Source organism: Trifolium pratense, linkage group LG7 (genome assembly GCF_020283565.1).
Source record: "Trifolium pratense cultivar HEN17-A07 linkage group LG7, ARS_RC_1.1, whole genome shotgun sequence".
NCBI lineage: Eukaryota > Viridiplantae > Streptophyta > Magnoliopsida > Fabales > Fabaceae > Trifolium > Trifolium pratense.
In genome coordinates, this window is record NC_060065.1 from 6164081 (window position 1) to 6183595 (window position 19515).

Sequence of the window (19515 nt, forward strand, 5' to 3'; positions counted from 1 at the left end):
AATATTTTCAGCTATTTCTATAAAACCATACTTATTAGTTGTTTATTTTTTTACTCATGTAACCTTGCTTATATCACTTTTTAAATTATTTATTATGCAGTTTATTAAATTGTAGTTTTTTAAAATTGGAAAAAGAATTTTGTCAAAAAAAAAGAATTGATATTTTTTATAAATACCCTTTATTTTTACGTTAATGTATCCAAACATAAATCAATTCTGTTTAACTCACTTTTAACAAAAATCAAATCTATCAAACTCAATTATGTTAAATCAATTTTTTTTGCAATACAACCAAACACAACCATAGTCATGTCACTAATCACATTCATTATTTTGATTTTAACATTGCAGATTTAATATTAACCGATGATCAATTTATACAATATGCACTAGCAGATATTGAGATGATGTTACGTAGTTGTGGGAAAAGTTTAAAATATTATCCTCTAATGCCCAGAGCAGACACATCAATAGTTCCTGATATACAAAATAGTTTAATACACGACGAATTGAATTATAACAGACAATCATTAGCTGAGAAACATGTTAGATTGATGTCAACTATGACTTCAAAACAACGTAAAGTATATGACACAATCATGATAAGAGTTAACGAAAATAAACCTGGTGTGTTTTTTCTTTATGGTTATGGCGGTACAGGGAAAACATTTATCTGGAGGACCATGTCAGCCACATTATGCTCAAAAGGTGAGATAGTTTTAACAGTTGCCATAAGTGGGATCGCTGCATTGCTTATACCTGGCGGTAGAACAACACATTCAAGGTTTTGTATTCCTCTCAACACCATTGTTCCTAAAATCCCTTTGGCACTATTAATACAAAATGCATATGGGATGAAACACCAATGATGCACAAACACTGTTTCGAAGCTGTTGGTCGAACTTTAAAAGATATTCTCAAGTCTGTTGATGAAAAAAATAAACACATTCCCTTCGATGGAAAAGTTGTTGTTTTTATCAGAGATTTTAGACAAATTCTACCAGTAATACCCAAAGGTACAAGGCCAGAAGTTGTTCATGCTACTATTAATTCTTCGGTTCTTTGGAATTTTTGTGAAGTTTTAACATTGAGTAAAAACATGAGGCTTATCGGTGGTGCTTCGAGTGCAGACGTTGAACAAAGAAAATTGTTTTCTGAATGGATTTTGGGTGTTGGCGATGGAGAAATTGGAGATGACAATGACGATGATTTAAAACTTGAAATTCCATCAGATTTATTGATTTTAAATTCAGGTGATCCTCTTGCTTCTATCGTTGAAAGCACCTATCCCCAATTTTTACAAAATATAACGATATAACGTATTTCCAAAATAGAGCTATACTAGCTCCAAAAAATTCAATAGTCGGCACAATAAATGATTATATATTGGATTTAATTCCTGATGAAGAAAAAACATATTTGAGTTATGATACTTCACTCACACAAAATGTAGACGGTCAAATAGTGGATGATGTTCATACTCCCGAATTTTTTAACACGATTTCTACGCTGGGACTTCCAAATCACAAGTTAGACTTAAAGTTGAAGTTTCAGTTATGCTATTAAGGATTTTGAATCAAAAATTAGGATTATGCAATGGAACAAAACTTATTATTACGACATTGAGAAAACGTGCTCTTGAAGGAAAAATTATTTCAGGAAGTAATATTGGTGATCAGGTTTTCATACCTAGATTTTCTCTGACACCATTTGACGTGAGAATTCATTTTAAATTTCAACGGAGACAATTTCCTATAATGATTTCTTTTGCGATTACTATTAATAAGAGTCTGGGATAATCTTTAAAGCATGTTGGGATATATCTTCTGTCGCCATTGTTTTCACATGATCAGTTGTATGTTGCAATTTCAAGAGTTACTTCTAGAAAATGATTAAAAATATTGATCATCGATGACGACAGTGAAGATACGACTAAGATTTCGAATGTGGTCTATAAGGAAGTGTTCCGTAATATAACATAATTTTCTTTGTATGAATATTTTTCCAAAATTATTGTTGAACTATCGTTTAATGTTACTCAACTTTTTAATATACCTTACATTATTGGAATTATCATATCTTATTTAATCATTATATATCTTACAGCTAATCAGACCCGTGCACCGCACGGGTCGATGTTCTAGTTCTAACAGTTTTTAAACTCTAAATAAACTACAAGACCCAAATAAAATATAACATAAACCATCACACGACAAAAACAAAAGAAGAAAATAGTGCGTTGCATGTTCAAGACAAAAACATTTTTTCATCATCAATATCTGATGCACTAGATCGGCTAATTTATTTCGAGAGTTAGTTCTGGCATCACGCGGTTTCAGCTCCTCTGATTACAACAATATTATTTACTGTCTTTCCTTTCGTTTTGGTCGTTGAGGACACATAATTTTTCTTTCTGCTGATTGTGTTTATTTATAGTCTTCTGTAAATTTTAGCGGTCAGTATTCCACACATTCACATATTTTAAATATTAAAAATCGTTGGATTAAAATTAGAGGGTTTAAATTTGAAATCGGTAAATCTTATTTTCTCTAAATCATCTAATTAGTTACTGATATTTCAAATGGGTGAAAATATCTACAATAGACTATCTAATTTTGTCGTTTTCTTGCCTCTAATTATGGTCAAACATTACTGCAAAGTGAAGTTATAACTTTGTGTACGTAGTACCTTTATATAGGAGACAATAAAAACCAAATGCAGATATGGTGGTTCATGAATCATACTGTATAAAGCAAAAGTTTCTTTTTTTTTTTTTTTGCCTTTTCTCATTTTAAAAGATAAATTTTGATAAATGATTATCATTGATCACTGTTACACCCCAGGGAAATTGGAATTTTATTCTTTTTCACTAAATAAAATCCCAAAACTCTTTACCAAAAAAAATAAATTCCCAAAACTCCATTTTTTTAAGCTATGTGGGTTGCGGCCATAATTAATATATTTTTTAAGAAGTCATTAAAAATTTAAAAAATTTGTTTGGAAAAGGCCAAATAGATTTTATTTCAATCTAACAATATATAATCGGATCACAAAATAAATCAATTAATAAAATGTTCTCGTAAGCATAAAATATAGTACTTTAAATAATAAATGTACGATCATTTATTCACTTTAAAAAATGAAATTTTAATCAAAGCTAACTCCATATATGGCACGAGCTTGAGATTGAGAACCTCAATTAGTCGAGGATTTTAATTACTGTATATAAAGTTTCCGTCAGAACATTGCATGTGTAAATTGGAAAGAAATGTAAAAGAATAATATACTAGTATAACTACCCGTGCATTTGCACGGGTTAATGTTCAATGAAAAATATAAGATCATTTTTTTTGACGCATGAAAAATATGAATTATTAAAATTTAAATATATTTTTTTATTTTTTTAATTATTTGTAAAATTAATTTTATATTTAATGTAATAATTTATTTAAATATGATATATGATAAAATGATACAAATTTTGAAGATTTTAGAGAGGAATGACGGAATAGAGAGTGATACTCCACTCCCCGTTCTCAACTTCACATGTTATTTTATCATAAAAAAAAATTAAAAAAATTAAATTCTATATTATTTTGTAAATGAAGGTCAGCATACTTTGTATTTCTTTTGTTAATATATTATTGTACATTTTATGTTTTATGTAAATTAAGATGTATTTATTATTTTGATAAATTCGATTTCTTTTAGCTCATTTTACACTTATTTTGCTATACAAAAAATATAATGAACGAATATACAGATAAACGCGGTGAAATGTTCGAATATACAGAAAAGGATATTTTTTGCTTAATACCTCCATGTAGGTAATTTTTTTATCAATAACCCCCGTGTAGTAATATTTTGTTTGGTACAAATCACCCTATATGTTTGAATTTGAGTTATTTCTTTTTTAATTTAATTTTAATAGATGCATTAAATACGATTTATAAACAATAATTGAGAAATGATTGAATTTCCAAATTAGCCAAAGGTCAAGTAATATGTAGGAAATAAATGTTGATTAGGGACACAATAATTACAATAGATTAAGAGGATAAGATCAAAATCAACCAAAATTATGAACATAAACCTTAAGAACGACACGTAAGCAAATGATGTTTGAGAAGATGCCTTGAAATTTTTTAATTGAATTTACAGATTATTTTCTGTCCATAAACTGCATATTTTCAGGTCCACTTGATAAAAAAAACTCATTAGCTAGACATATATGCATCATCCATGACATCACTTGGGCAATACAAATCTAGGGAGAAAATAGGATTAGGAGACTATCTTCAACCAGGGGTTCCGAGTAAACAAATAAATTGATGTATTTTGTAAGACATTTTTAAATAGATCTTGAATTTCAAGAAATTTTTAACAATGTTATTGCCGCAGATAAATTTCACTCATATTAGTTATTCAAATAAATATATGTTAAACTTAACGACTAAGAGTAGTAAGTTATAAAATATATGAATTTAATTGAATGTAAATTGTTAAATACATGGATCAACTAGTTTAATATAGTCAAATATTTTATTGAAATATTCACAAAATCAGAAGTCTATTTAAGAAAATCCTACAAAATTAACCAAGTATCGTTGCACACAAGTGTTATCATGGGGGAGAAAAAATGGAAGGTGATTATTGAGTTGAGTAGCTTCTAATCTCTATATAATAAACACTCACTTTTTGTGCGGATATATTTTTAATATTAAAAATTAAAATAAATTAGTATTGTTGAAATATAATAATAGAAAATTATTTGTGAGACTCGTTTAACACAATTGCACTTGCTATTGCTATTGGGTGTTCGGGACAAACAATGATGCAATGCTTCAAGACCATAGGAGAGAGACATCGCATCTTTACTAAAAATCTTAAAACATTAGACTAATCAAACATCTTTCTTATAAATCCAACATTCTTCCCCTATATAGTCGATATGAGACTTAACCACTCACACTTGAAATCCAACACCAAGAGCAACTCCCGCTCACCCATTAAGCCGAACCACTTGTTGGGGAGTCCGGAGGAGCTCGGGAGAAACAATAGGGCCAATGCTTTAAGACCACATGAGAGGAAGACACCACATCTCCATCCAAAACCTTACGACAGTAAGTTTTATGAACAAGCCAAAATGAGATATATTAACTGAATCAGCCTCCCTGACACAAGATGTACCGAGGTAGACTACAAAAATTTATAAAAAGAGTCAAAACAATAAAAAATATAAACAAAAATCATACAAGGCCCAAACAAAGTAGAGGACCACCAGCTATGGTAGTTTAAAGCTAACGTAATACTCGTCGACTTCAACCACCTAAATGAAAACAGTTTGATCTTGTCCAACAAAATATGGGGCATATCTGCTGAGCCTCTGAACAATTGGTGATTTCTCTCCGTCCAAACAACTCAAACACAAGCTAGCCAAATGAGCTGTAGAAAAGATCGACTCTTACGACAGTAAGTTAATGAATCATCTCTCTTATAAATCCAACATTATTCACGTATATAGCCAGATGTGAGACTTAACTACTCACACTTAAAACTCAACGTGAACTTCATCCGGTATGGCCATTGTTAAAGCTCTAAATACCAAACAAAAAAAATACTAGTAAAAGAGGAAGAAAATGAAGAGTGTGCATGTACGAAAAACGGTCCCCGCTAGTTTCTGGCTTTCTGCTATGATATTATGAATCTACGATATACGACAAACATGATAAATGGACGACACACCTCAATTTTACTCTAAAGGCCAACCATTCCTTTTTCCGGTGCACGTCGTACTGGTTTCCTGCCTCCCGTCACTTACACATCTCACTAAATTACCACTAAAGCTTCCCATATGCTCTTCATGTTTAACCCCTTTTCTTAGTTCATATTGTAATAAATTGGTCATTTACGTACGCCACAACAATTTGTATCGTTAGCTTTCTGTTATGCTCATATAGAATTGTTGTTATTTAACCAAGAATGAATCGATTCAAGTGGTAAGGGTCTAGATCTCCTTAAGTATGTGGTAAGAGGTTCGATTCTTGGCTCATGCGTACCAAAAAAATTCGGTTGGAGGAAAATTCACCTTGTGTGTCCAACATATTTCCCGACGGAGATTAGTCATCACTAACCAGTGAAAACTTCGTACTAGTACAATGATAAAAAAAAAATTGTTGTTATTTATCTTATAGGTAGGTTAATATGTGTTATTAAAGTCACATGTTAAACTACCTAAAAGTAGAAATTTAGTATTTAAATGTACAAAAAAAAAGAAATTTAGTATTTAACAATATTAAATATTTAATATTTTAAAAATCAATTGCATAAATTTCAAATAAATTATTACCACGTGTTAATATTCTAGTTATGCTGTAGTATTTGGTGACGACGTTACTTAACCACAATTTTGTTGTTGTTTTCGGTTTTAATTATAAGAAAATATTACATAATTTTTTGTGTGATGAATTTGTTCTATAATTTGGATAAAATATTGCATCAACCTTCTCTTATGTTCGGTTTCGCCTAGTTATCGGCCGAAAGTAACATTTTGGCATTTTTGTCAGTGAGTTAAAATTAATGGACAAATTTACCAACTTTTTAGTATGTATAACAATTAAAACAATATTTTCTGCGATCAAACTTTTTATTATTGGGGTTCATTTCCTATGAAAACTAGAGTATTAATAAAAAAATAAATTAAAACTAGTAAAATTGGACAGATAAGAGAGATTTTTCAGAGACAAGCTCATCTTTTTCTAAGTTTTCTTTTCCTCCTTTCATCAAAAAGGGGGTGATTTTGGATCTTTTTCGACCCAAAATCACCCATTTGCATATTTTTCTATCGGCTCTAATCTAAATAAGTGGTTTTCACATAGATTAAAACTTTATTTTGTGTGTTTTTTTGTGATTTTGTCGTCCTGTCTTTGTGCGGTGTTTGTATTCCCGTCTAGTTGTGGTGTTCGTTTGATTGAATTGGTAGATCAACCTTGGTCAACTACTGATTCACACGATGATTAAGTTCGTCAACGATGCATATCTGGAGGCATAAGTATTCTAGTTACTTTAATTTTATCACATTATTTGTAGGCATGAGTATGCCGTTTTATGCTATTAACTTGGATACTGTAAGTTTGTTCGCGGATTCATCATTTTCATTTTTAACGGTATTAAATTTGTACTTGAATCTGATGCACTCTATCAATTTGAATCAACGAATATATTTTATTTTAGTAAAAAAAAAAGGGTTGATTTTTTCTTCTTCTTTTGAGCAGGATAAGAGGGAGTATGATTTTACTTTGAAGTGTCAACATTTATAAATCCGTCCTTAGACCATCTCCAATGGTGTAGTACCTATTAGGTACTCATGGTACTTATTAGGTACTACCATTGGAGCACAACACATTTTAGTACTTAATAGGTATCAATTCTAATATAAGAACTTTCTCTCTCTTCTTTTTATGGGACCCACTTTATTTAATATATTCAAAAAATAAAAAAATCACAACTTTTAAATTGGCATAAAAATTTAATGTCAACCATATATAGACGTTGATAGTCATTGTTTGTTTCTTTTTACCGTTGGAAAAAAAAATACTCCTATCATATAAATCAAAACCAAATTGAAGGATTCTACTCCTCTCAAAATTATCATTTTATTAATTATTTTAAATTATTTTTTAATTATGTAATTCTTAAAATTTGGCAATATTATTTTAAATTAAATTTCGAATTTTAATTATTTTTTCGAATTATAAAAAAAAATAGTCCATACTAATTTTGTAATTTTATCATTAATTCAATCAATTTATATTATAAAATAGATAATTAAATATATTGTAATGATGTGAAATTATTGATGGGACCCATTTTAGAACTTTTTATGAAATGCTCCATTGGAGGGGTTGAGTATACTATTATTAAAAAAATAATAAATTGATGATGTGTCCATGTGGGACCATTTAAGTACTAAAAAATAGAGTGCTCCATTATGGATGGTCTAATTATCCTTAGTTTAGATTGTTTAAAGCAGAACTTAACAGTCCTTATCCTTAGTCTAGATTGTTTAAGTAGAACTTAACATAATGAGTGAAAAGAAAATCGAGAAGGGCATATGATCGATATCATATGATTATGTACACTGTTTTGATCTAGGAAAGGATACAAGAAAGAATAAAAGGAAAAGAAAATGAGTGGAAAAGTGGCCTTTCATTGTTTGGGAAGCCCGTAAAATAAATAAAATAAGGAAAAAAAAAGATTCGAATTGTGACCTACGCTCAAATCCTTTCCAGCAACATAAGACGAGGAAAGGATTGTCGAGTCTAGTTTAATTTGCTTGGCTTGACTGTTCAAAAAATTTGCTTGGTGAGAGAAAGAAGGAGATATAAATTTGAATTACAAATTGGAAATATTGATATGGTTGTGATCTTACGGTTGAAAAAAATTGAGGAAAAAATCTAGACATATCACCATGAGAAAATAACATTGGATTTAGATCATTTCATGCTCTTTTAATTTAGCACTCTCTCATTTTCCTCATCTAAGATGATGGATTAATAAAGAAGAAAAAAGTTAGTTGAAAACAAAGGAAAAAATAAATAAATGAATGGTTAAACATGATAGGTTCAAATCTATAATAGTAATTAATATTAGAGCTATATTATATGAACACATCTCTATGAAAATATAAAGGATACTCATATTTTGTCCCTCTCTGTGCACAATTTTCAAGACATGAAAAAATATTAAAAAAATTTAAAAATATCACAAATACATAAATATGTCGTATTTTAATCTTGTTTGAAAATTGGTATTGAAATAACACTTTATTTAATACTATGAATTGCGACCCTATCTATTTTTTTTGTCTATGAATTTACTAAAATATACTCTATAATATCCGCTACTTAGGTATCATATAATATATCCCAAAAACATTCTACTAATTACTAATTTTTTTATAACATCTACTACTTAAGTAGCGGATGACATTTATAATGAACCGTTTTGTTAAACTTTCTTTTCCAAACCAGAAAATACAACAGTAGGGCATAGAGAAGAAGTGAAGAAGAGGGTGAGTTACTACTACTGTTAACGTGTGGTGTGGTGAATAGCCACAACACAAACACAAACACAACACATGATTCTAACCTAACTAATAATGTACTATGACCTATCTATCAGATCCATTCCCCGATAAACAACATCCCCATCCATCTATCTAGACCGTACGGTCCCACAATTATTGGAGATCAAACGGCAGCAAATCTCCTTCTTCATCAACGGTTGAAATCTTATTACATATATAAGTGACGACTCACGTAACAACAGCCGCGAAATCCTCATTTCTTCCTTGTTTTACCTACTCCACCCCCACCCCCACCACTACTCAATAATCTTTAGATCTCTAGAAAGTAAGAAAGGATGAGTATGCATTGATTGCATTCATAGTTGGCTTACTTTATCGTTTTGGATTTGCTATCTGTATTTATTGTCTTTTTTTTTTTTTTTTGTCTAGTAGCGCAGAATAAAAAATTTCACGTTAAAGATAATAAGTAAAGTGTTTAGAGTTCGAACTCATAAGTAAACAACATATAAGTGGACAATTTTGATACTTTTACCATTTAAGTTAGGATTAGTGGACAAACCAAACCAAATTCCACTTTATCAACAAAAAAACAACATATAAGTGTCACTCATAAGTATAACTAACTACATAAAATAATATGAATGAATAATATAGATTTCATGGAATGTTTTTTAAAATGATTAATATATACTATTAACTTTTCATATAATACTGTTACCTTTTTTTTCCATTCAATTGTACCTTAATATAGGTAATGTAAATGCACTAATATATAATAAAAATATATACTAATAAAATTGATCCTCTTTATTTTATTTTTTTACTCTTTTCTTTTAATTTATATGAATTGAGCTACTAAATTATTATTTCAAACCTTCTACCACCAATCAATTAACAGTTAATAATAGAAATTGAGTGTTGTTAGCCCTAAAATAAAATGTCTTACTAGTTAAGAGCGATATACTGAGTTGGTAATTTTTTTATTTTTAATTTTCAAAACCGAAAGAAACATTAGAGTTTAAAAAATACACACAGTCGATCTTGTGAGTTTATCTCAGTTAGTAGGAACATCGCATTTTACATGCATGGTCGGAGTTCGAACCCATACACCCTATTTATCCACTTTAAAAGTGGAATTTCTATTAACTAAAAAAAATACACACGGTTCGTGTAAAATTTACACTAATATTAAATAAAAATTCTTTCATGTTATATCGAGAAAGTGAAATAACTGGTAAAATAGAATATTACTATTAATTGAAGGTATGTGTAAAATTTGTGGGTGCATTTTTTTTTACGGAACCACGAGGCAACTTTTTGTAATCAACATAAGCTGTCAAGAATATCAAAATAACATTTTATCTATAAAAAATCGTACAAGACAAAAATTGTATAATACCTTAAATTTTATCATGTGTTGTTATGTCTTATTGTGAAGTATTTATATTTTACAGATCAAACAAATCATTTTTTAAAATTTACAATGGAGTTAATGAAGATCAAACTTCCCTCACCAACAAAAAAAGAGCAGGTGAGTAAGGATCTCTCAATTTTTCATGATTTACATTACCAAAGTTTTTTTTAATAATTTTATATGATTTTTTTTTGTCAAAAAAAAAAAAATTTACTCATTTAATGTGACACTTTTGTATTTATATTTTCAAAACTATATATAATAATGTAGAAAATAAATAAAATACAAAATAGAGAATATCATTCTCAAACGATTTTTTTTACATACACGAAATGGTAAGTCATTGAAAACTCATACACACAAAGTAGAGGAATCAGGGATCAAATCCCAATCATAACATTCGATACTGACAATTTCGACATTTTAGTCGGTTGAGCTAGAATTTGTGGACCGAACATACCATTTAATATGCACCTTAATCACATTATTAGAAGAAAAAAAAATGCACCTTAATCAGTGAATAATTTATGGTTAAAAAAGTGATTAATGTGTGGCGTTTCTCTATTTATTTGGAGTGGAGTGGAGTGATTAATCTGCTGCTATCTCTAAATCCATCGTCTCCTCCATTTCCCTATTTTGCTTCCACCCGCCGTCGCATATGTTTCTGTCTGCGGTGGCGTGCCATAGATATTTTTCATTAGGAAAAGAGAGAGAATGTTAGATCTGAACACGTGTCAACTCAACGTGTTGCATGAGTGCGATGCAATCGACACAAAAACAGAACAGAACCATCTCATATCTCTCTCTCTCTCTCTCACCAGTCTAATCACCGCACCGCACCAGTACTATCACAATCAATGAATTCAACAGTTCTTGTGTTTTTTTCATCCTTATCTTCTATATTTCTTTATAGATCTATCATTCATTATTTTACTTTTTTTTTTCGTTTCTTTTTTATGTCTTACTTCTTCCTCTGTTACCAGTATTGTTTGGCAGAAAACCCTAAAAATAACGTCCGTACAGATCGACATTTGTTTCATCCAATATATTTTCCTTTAGATCTGATTCAATTCTTAATTGTTTCTCGTTTTGGTTATTTTTTCTACTTCCAAATTTGGCTATCTTTTTTCTTTCTTGTTTCTGCTTTTGCTTTATTGGGACATTGAATTTGACAGAAGAGAGTGAGCACACAGAGACACTCGTTATAAATCTATACCGTTGCATTTGTGTGCTCACTCATCTTTCTGTCAATTTCCACTGCGCCGGAGGAAATTACTTTTCTCCTGCTAATGATCCCAATCTCCTTCCAATCCACAACCTTCTCTCTTTCTCTAACTATGCTCTCTCATGGAAAAAGCAAGATCGCCACTATTTACTGCAACAGGTTTTATAATTATCAAACAGTGTTACTTAATTTGGCGTTTTTATGTTTTGATTAATGAATACAGTAATTTTTAACTTTAAGTTTGAATCTAGGTTATGAAATTGATTGTATTATATTATACTAGTCGACATCAAATCTAAAGATTGAATTTAATATTAGGTGTGAGTGAGTATTATTATTATTATAATAAAAACAGAAAGCGTTACTTTTGATGCATGTATATCCTGCCAGTCAGATTTAAGTGGAAATTTCTTTATACATACTACTACTACTACATAGATTCTAGATTACTGTTTATGTAGCTAGTAGCATAATAGCATGATACTATTCACGTTATATCTAACTACATTATGTTCCTCACTCACTCACTCACTAAATTCATGATCCTGGTGCTTCTTCACTTTCTTGTTATCTGTTGCTGCTGGTTCCAGGTTATGCTAGATTCTTCTGATTTATTGGTTCCACATCTTCAAATTTCAAATGAAATGGGTATTTTACTAGATTCTTCTCAAGGTAGGGTTTACCTTACTTTCTTTTGATAAATTATAATTATAATAGGTGATGATGATATTCTCCACCACAAACCTGTGACCTGATTTTTTGTTTTGATATGATGATGAAGATATATAAAAGCATATACATGATGGAATGGAAGTAACACCACCATGCATGTTCGTTCCTTTTGTGCCTTAATAATGTAAATTTATTTAGCACACATTAATATTAAAAGATCAAAAAAATGATGTCATAGCAGGGCAGTTAACTATCACATCTATGTACAGTACTGGTATGCCTCTTCTTCTGGTAATGTCTTTCCACTTTTTCTAATGGTTATGAATAAATGTGTGTGTGTGTGTGTGTGTCAAATGTCAATTAATGTTATCAAGGTTTTTGGGACGAAAAAATAATGCTATTTGCTAGTCAAAGTCAATATGATTAGACCAGTGGTGAGAATGAGATATTTAGGTAACTAGTATATTTATTTTACATGAAATCATAGGTCTAAATTTCATTTTCACTCATATGTAAACAGAAAATTATGAAAGACTTGAGAGTGTTGATAGCTAGATTGCATTAATCTAACAACTTAGATTTCATTAGGAGACAAAAGAAGTCACATACCATACACAAAAAATTACAAAGGTTTTGCAATTATCTTTTTATAATTTATTTCCTTTGATAGAGTTAAAATATACATTGCCATTAGAAATAAAAAAAATCAAGTATATTTTGTATTTGTATATGTAATATATGTTGAAGGGATTAATTTAGAGAAATGAGATAAATCATCATTCCATTATTATGTGGTGCCCAAAAAACAAAACTATTATTTTGAGATTTTTGTTGAACTTGCAATGCCAAAATAACCGGTTCTACCTATTACTCTGAAAAAGGAGTATTGAGAAGAAAAAAAGGGTACTATGTGAAATGGGAAATGCATTTCATCATACTCCATTATATTCTATCACTTTTTTTTTGTAACAAATATTCTATCATATGTTAAATGATTCAAAAATATAATTTGCAATGAATAAATTCATTCCATCTCATTTCAACTTTTAATTTTGTTCAAACATAGATGGAGAAGTATTGTTCGTGATACTTACCTATTCGTTTCTTGCAAGCCAGTATCAGGAGGAGTGGTTAGTTTTCGGAAGGATATTTATTTTTCAGCATATTCGGAGAAGTCGATCCTTCCTCAAGGTTAGTGCATGCTCTTGGAAACTTTTGCTTGATTAGATTCCTACTAAGTTTGTAACTTGCGCCAGGGAGATATCATTCTTGAGAGAGATCGACTTATTGTGTGGGGGGAGATGTGGATCAAAATGGTCAACGAATGCATTCTTCTTGAATGTTCTTATCTCACTATCTTGTCTTTCTCATCTGATCTCCCTATATTACTAATTCACTTATTATTTGACTATTTTCTTTTGTAATTTTCGTCTCACCTCTCGCCAAAGTATTATATTAGTCTCACTATCACCATAGTTTCCTCATGTGTTGTTGTCTGAACTACCACTCACAATGACCACCAAAAGTCACAGTTGCAATTGTAGTCTTAAAGAAACGATAAAAAAAAATAGGATTATTGAAATGGCCTCATTCTCTAGAATATCCAGTGTCGTTCGTGTGGTCACAAGCCCATGGTAATTTCAAGTTGTCAAAGCAACAAAAAATTATCATTGGTCTTTTAAAAATGGTTGCCGATAATGTTTTTCAACGCGCCAATAATCGAGGACCACATGGCCCTCAGAAGGCATCTGAAAGATAGCTTTACCCAAAAGTTTTTGGCATTTTTTATAGTTTTTGGTCGTCGGTAACACTATATTTCATGTAGCGATTTGTTCTGTGGATATTGCGGGCTAAACAATGATTGCATTTTTTCTGATCGAATGCAAAATTTAGAAATATTTGAACATATCAATGGGGAGGGCAGAATGAAACAATAGTACCATCTCCCAATTTCTTCCTAGCCTTCCCTACAAACCAATCCATATAAGAATCAACAAAATCCCACCTTAGAAATGCAGATTCATCACCTAATTGTAGGTTGATGGGACAAGGTTTATGCCATGGTGATCGACGGATTCACAATCATATTTTGCAGTCAAGACATTTTTCCACAACCCATTATTTACTACCAAAAGTCTCCACCACTATTTAGCTAACAAACTTAGGTTCATAACCACAAAGAGATTTTATTCACTCTGCTAATTTTTACCCATAAGAATCTTAGTTGACTATAAATTACTAGTTTATAACCTTAACCAACATCTTAAGGAAAGCTAAATAGAAAATTTTAATACTACTCAAAACCAAGTTATGAGTATTATTCGCCTTCCAAGGCTAACTAACATACCTATTCCTTAAATTGCAAAGCCTAGACCTAAGAACCTCCAACATACACTGCCATGTAGACCAACAAGCAAAATAATATATTTAAAAGGGGTCGGGCCTTCTTTACAACTGAAAAATCTAGTCTCCATCTACTTGAATGATGGGTCAACATTAACCCCCATTACACCACTTTTAAAGAAATTAATCCGGAGCCTAGATATCATCTTTAAACCGCAAAGGAACTACTTTCAAATCCCAAAGATTATCCGTTGGCAGGTTGCAGGTTGGTTATCTAGATAAACTATGATTTTTTTTTAATGACAAATATATCATAAAGAAGGAAGGATACAAGAGAGCAAAGTACCATAAATGCTCAAAACCAAATATAAGAAAAAACTAGAAAAAATAAAAAGTAGGATACAAAGGAAGCGCCAAAAACAACTAGAACAAGCAAGACAAAAAAGTGCCGCTTCAGAGGGACAATCCAAACTTGGACCAAAGTTGAAACCATACAAAGATCGTAAACTCGGAAGCAACCCACAACTGAGAAGACATACAAAAACAAGACGAACCCCCCCAGCCCCAGACCACACTCTGAGAGAACCAAACCCAGCCGACCATACATATTGCTATCGGCCCCGACAGAGGACAAGTTCCACTAACCACTCATAATGGGTACAAGGATTACCAGAATTTTTACCGAAAGACCGCTTCCATGAGGAGAGCTTAATCCTTAATTTCAATTAGTTGCTCATCTTCCACTAACTTACCCACCCAACAAAAATAAGATCATTATGGGTCTTCTAGATGGACCACACACATTAGACAAGAGCCAAACCTATATTAATTATGGCTTAATCCTCTAAAGAACCAAAGACAACAAAAAGACTTGTTAAATCCGAGGGCATGACCCACTCTCAACCTTAGAAACAAAGCACAAGTGAAAAACATGTGACTATATGATTCTACCGGATCCTCACAAAAAACACACCTATTAGTATGTGACCCCTACGACTGAAGATATTTTTCTAGGTTGGAACCTTATCACGTAGCAACTACCACGAGAAGAATTCGATGGCGACCTAACTCCAAACCTTTTCTTGAAGTTGGATATCTTCCTCAAGGAGATTCTCTGCCACATTCGACACACCAGAGTGATGGTGTATGCTAAACTAATAGAGTAAACAACGTCTAAACTAGATAGACTGCACAACTCACACATGATACTCACAATATCTTAGGTCTAACACTAATATGATTAATCTTAGGTCTAACACTAATATAATTAACTCAAAGAGGTAGTTTCTCTAGTTGTACACTAGATTGACACTTGTCAACTAGCAATAGGAAGTAACTTGCCACTGCAGGTAAGCACTTGCATACCGTAAAAGCAAAGGTTAGAGTTTCTAATATGGTATCAATTAGCTAGTTTTCGATCCATGGTTGATCAATCATTACCACCTCAACCGCTACCACTATCCATCGGTTCCAGTGCAGTTGGAAGCTTAGTGCTTCTTCAACTGTTATGCGTTTCTTCCTTTGATGATTCACATTTTCTCTACAATTTTCTCTGAAAATCTTAGCGAAACCCAATTAATATAATTTTCATCTATGGCGTCAACAAATTAAATCGTACATCAATGCTCATTGAGTTCGTCGCCTGCACTCGAATTCTAGAGCAATATGTTGATGATAAAGTGTGTCGCATTGGTACAATCAATCCTGCGTACACGTCGTTGCGCAATCGCGATTAGATGTTGTTTTCCTTCAGAGGATGATGTGTTTCACGTGGTTTGTGGTGTTGGTAGAGGTGGAAGAGGCCGTAACTCTATTGTTCAATGTCAAGTGTGCTCCAAGTTTGGTCATGTTGCTTTGGGATGTTGACACAAGTTCAATCAACTAGAACATGCTCTCTTCAAGATCCCCTTTCAATGATGCTTACTTTAGCCAGTCATCTAGCTATGGTAACACCTCCATCTAGCTTCAACTATTTCCGACCTAAAAAAGTCTGAACGAGGCCTCAAGCTCCTAAAAGACCTCCATTTTTGGTTGCAAATCATCCTAGTTCATTCCTTCCAAATGCCAACTCATGATCAAAGTTACATTATAAACGACCAAGGATTGAACATTAAAGCTTTTGGTTGTAGTACCGTTTCCTCAACCACACTCAATAACCTCCTCCTTGTTCCTTCCATCACTAAGAATCTCATTAGTGTCAGTCAATTTTCACATGATAACAATGTTTATTTTCATTTTACTACTAATGGGTGTCTTAGTAAATCCCAAGAAATTGATGATATACTTCTTCAAGGGCATGTTGGTCTTTATGCCTTCCCAACTATTTTACTTCATTCTGTTAATTAACCAATATTTGTGGAACCTACGTTTAGGATATCCTAATAGTCAATCTCTGAACCTTGTAATGCAAAATTGCTAGATTGCAACAAGTAAATGTGCTCAAGTGGTTAATGAACTCCCCTTAGAACAAATTGTTTAATGGAACCCGAGTTTAATTCCTGGTGGGAACAATTATTGGTCAGACGTTACTTACCTCGCGGCTGGACTTTATATTATCGGGGGGCCCTTATGCTGGGAACTGGAGGTTAATATCAAAAAAGTAAGAGTCCTATCAACAATAAAGGCATTTTTTTGTATTGCTTCTTGCATGGCAAGACACACAAATTACACTCTCCTTCCTCACACACCTCTTGAACTTATGCTTAGTGACTTATGGGGACCATCACCCAATCCTTCCACACTAGCTAGGGTACAATTATTACATCACATTTGTGGATACTAACTCGAAATTTACCTGGATGAACTTAATTTATAAGCAATTCAAGACCATGGTTTAGTTGCAATTTGGCTATCCCTTAAAGGCCATTTAAATAGACTGGGGATAATTTCAAGCCTTTCACAAAGTTTCTAATTGAGCTAGGGGTCATTCATAGGTTTATCTATCCCCGCACTCATCATTAAAATGGAGTTGTGGAAAGAAAGCACAGACACATTCTTTGAAGTACGCCTAACCTTGCTCCGCCAAGCTTCCTTACCCGTTTAGATGTGCTTAGTTCCCCGTATTAATTAAGACCCTACAATGCTCGCAAACTTGATTTTAGGTCTCAAGAGTGTGTATTTTTGGGCAAGCAATAGTGAGTAATGCTACTTCAGGTAAACACTTGCACACTATAATTAAAAGCAAGTGTTTAACAAATTTTGTAACAAACTTTTCATAATCAATAGAATTGAATGTCTGAGATCAATGAAGCTCTCTAGAGTTTTTAATAATAAAAAAGACATAATATCGTGGATGTATTGGAAATAAGACCAGTATTTGGTTAATATGCTTGCGGTTTTAGATTATAGTATGTAATGCTTTGATCAAGAAGTTTAATGATGATAAATTTAAGCCGACTTATACCATCAACAATGAAATGCTGTTTCTATTATTGATAACATGAGATTCTTACAAATGATAAATAAGCTAATAACAGAAAGAAAAAAAAAAAACCTTAGTTTGGAAACAGCGAATATATGTACAGTGTACTATATTAGTTTGTATGTATTTTAGGTTGTCAAATTGAATTACAAATTAGCAAGTTTGTGCCATTATGGCAAACCTATCTGGTATGTATACATATGTTTATGAAGGTAAGGTTTGTGGATTTCCCTTTCTAGTTATCGTTTGTTTTTCAATTATTCAAGTATTTAATGTTATGTAATTTAGATGCAATTTATTAGCCTCTTCAAAAAAAAATGTTATGTAATTTAGATGCCATGTATTAGGAGGCGTCTTTTTTCTTTCTGAAATGGCAAATTTTATTAGAACTGCTCACACAAAGTACAAGACATACCCGAGATGAATCAAAGATCGATTACATTTCTGCACTAGCAGAAAAGGCAAGAAAAAACTAATTACTCCCACTCAAATAGCCCTTATGCAACATCCCCTTTCATGATTTTTCAAAGAAAACCATTTTGTTTACCAATAAGTTTCATTTTCTTGTGTAGATTATTGCTCTTCAAGCATTTAATGTTGTATTTAGTTTGATAACAGTGGAAACAACTTTAATTGTTGATTGTAGAGTGTACTTATTGAAGATTAGTACTACAAATGGTTCTTCTATGAATGGTATGCATATGCAGCTGGCTCATGTTGAGTGCCTATTCGAGTGTTGGCCATCATGTCTTTTATATGGCTCAGTTATTAACCAGAGGTTAGAGTTCGAATTGATGCAACAATTGTTTAGATACATGTTCTTTGGATATTTTGTGTCAAAATTGTTTTTCAGTGCGTAAACGACCATAATTGCTTTTGGATGAAATTGAGAATTGATTTTGGTCAACCATTGAAGCTAGGAAAGTGAATGGCTTCAAGGAAAATGCCCGGACAGGGCATGTTTCAAGACCTCAATCGTGCGTATTGGGGTTCCAAACACATGCTAAGAGGGTAGTTCCTTACTAGGGCAAAAGGTGTAATTGTTGCATTTATGAGTAGTGATTTTTTACTCTCTTGCAATATATTTTTGGGTGTAGTAGTTGAGGTTGTGGCCTTTAGCCAGCAATCTTGATTTTCCTTCTTAATTTGCTTCCTTTTCTTTAGGTTGGAGTACCTATTGTAATCTTTCTATGCCAATTATTTTTTGTAGGAACTCTTTGAAACAGCAGCTGTCAGGACAACAAAATAGTTCTTCCATGTTTTCTACCTGCCTTTGAAGGAGATGATCATGTGTTGTCTTAGTTTTACTCATGTCATATTTGCCTTTGTGTTGATCTTGTGTTGGCTTTATA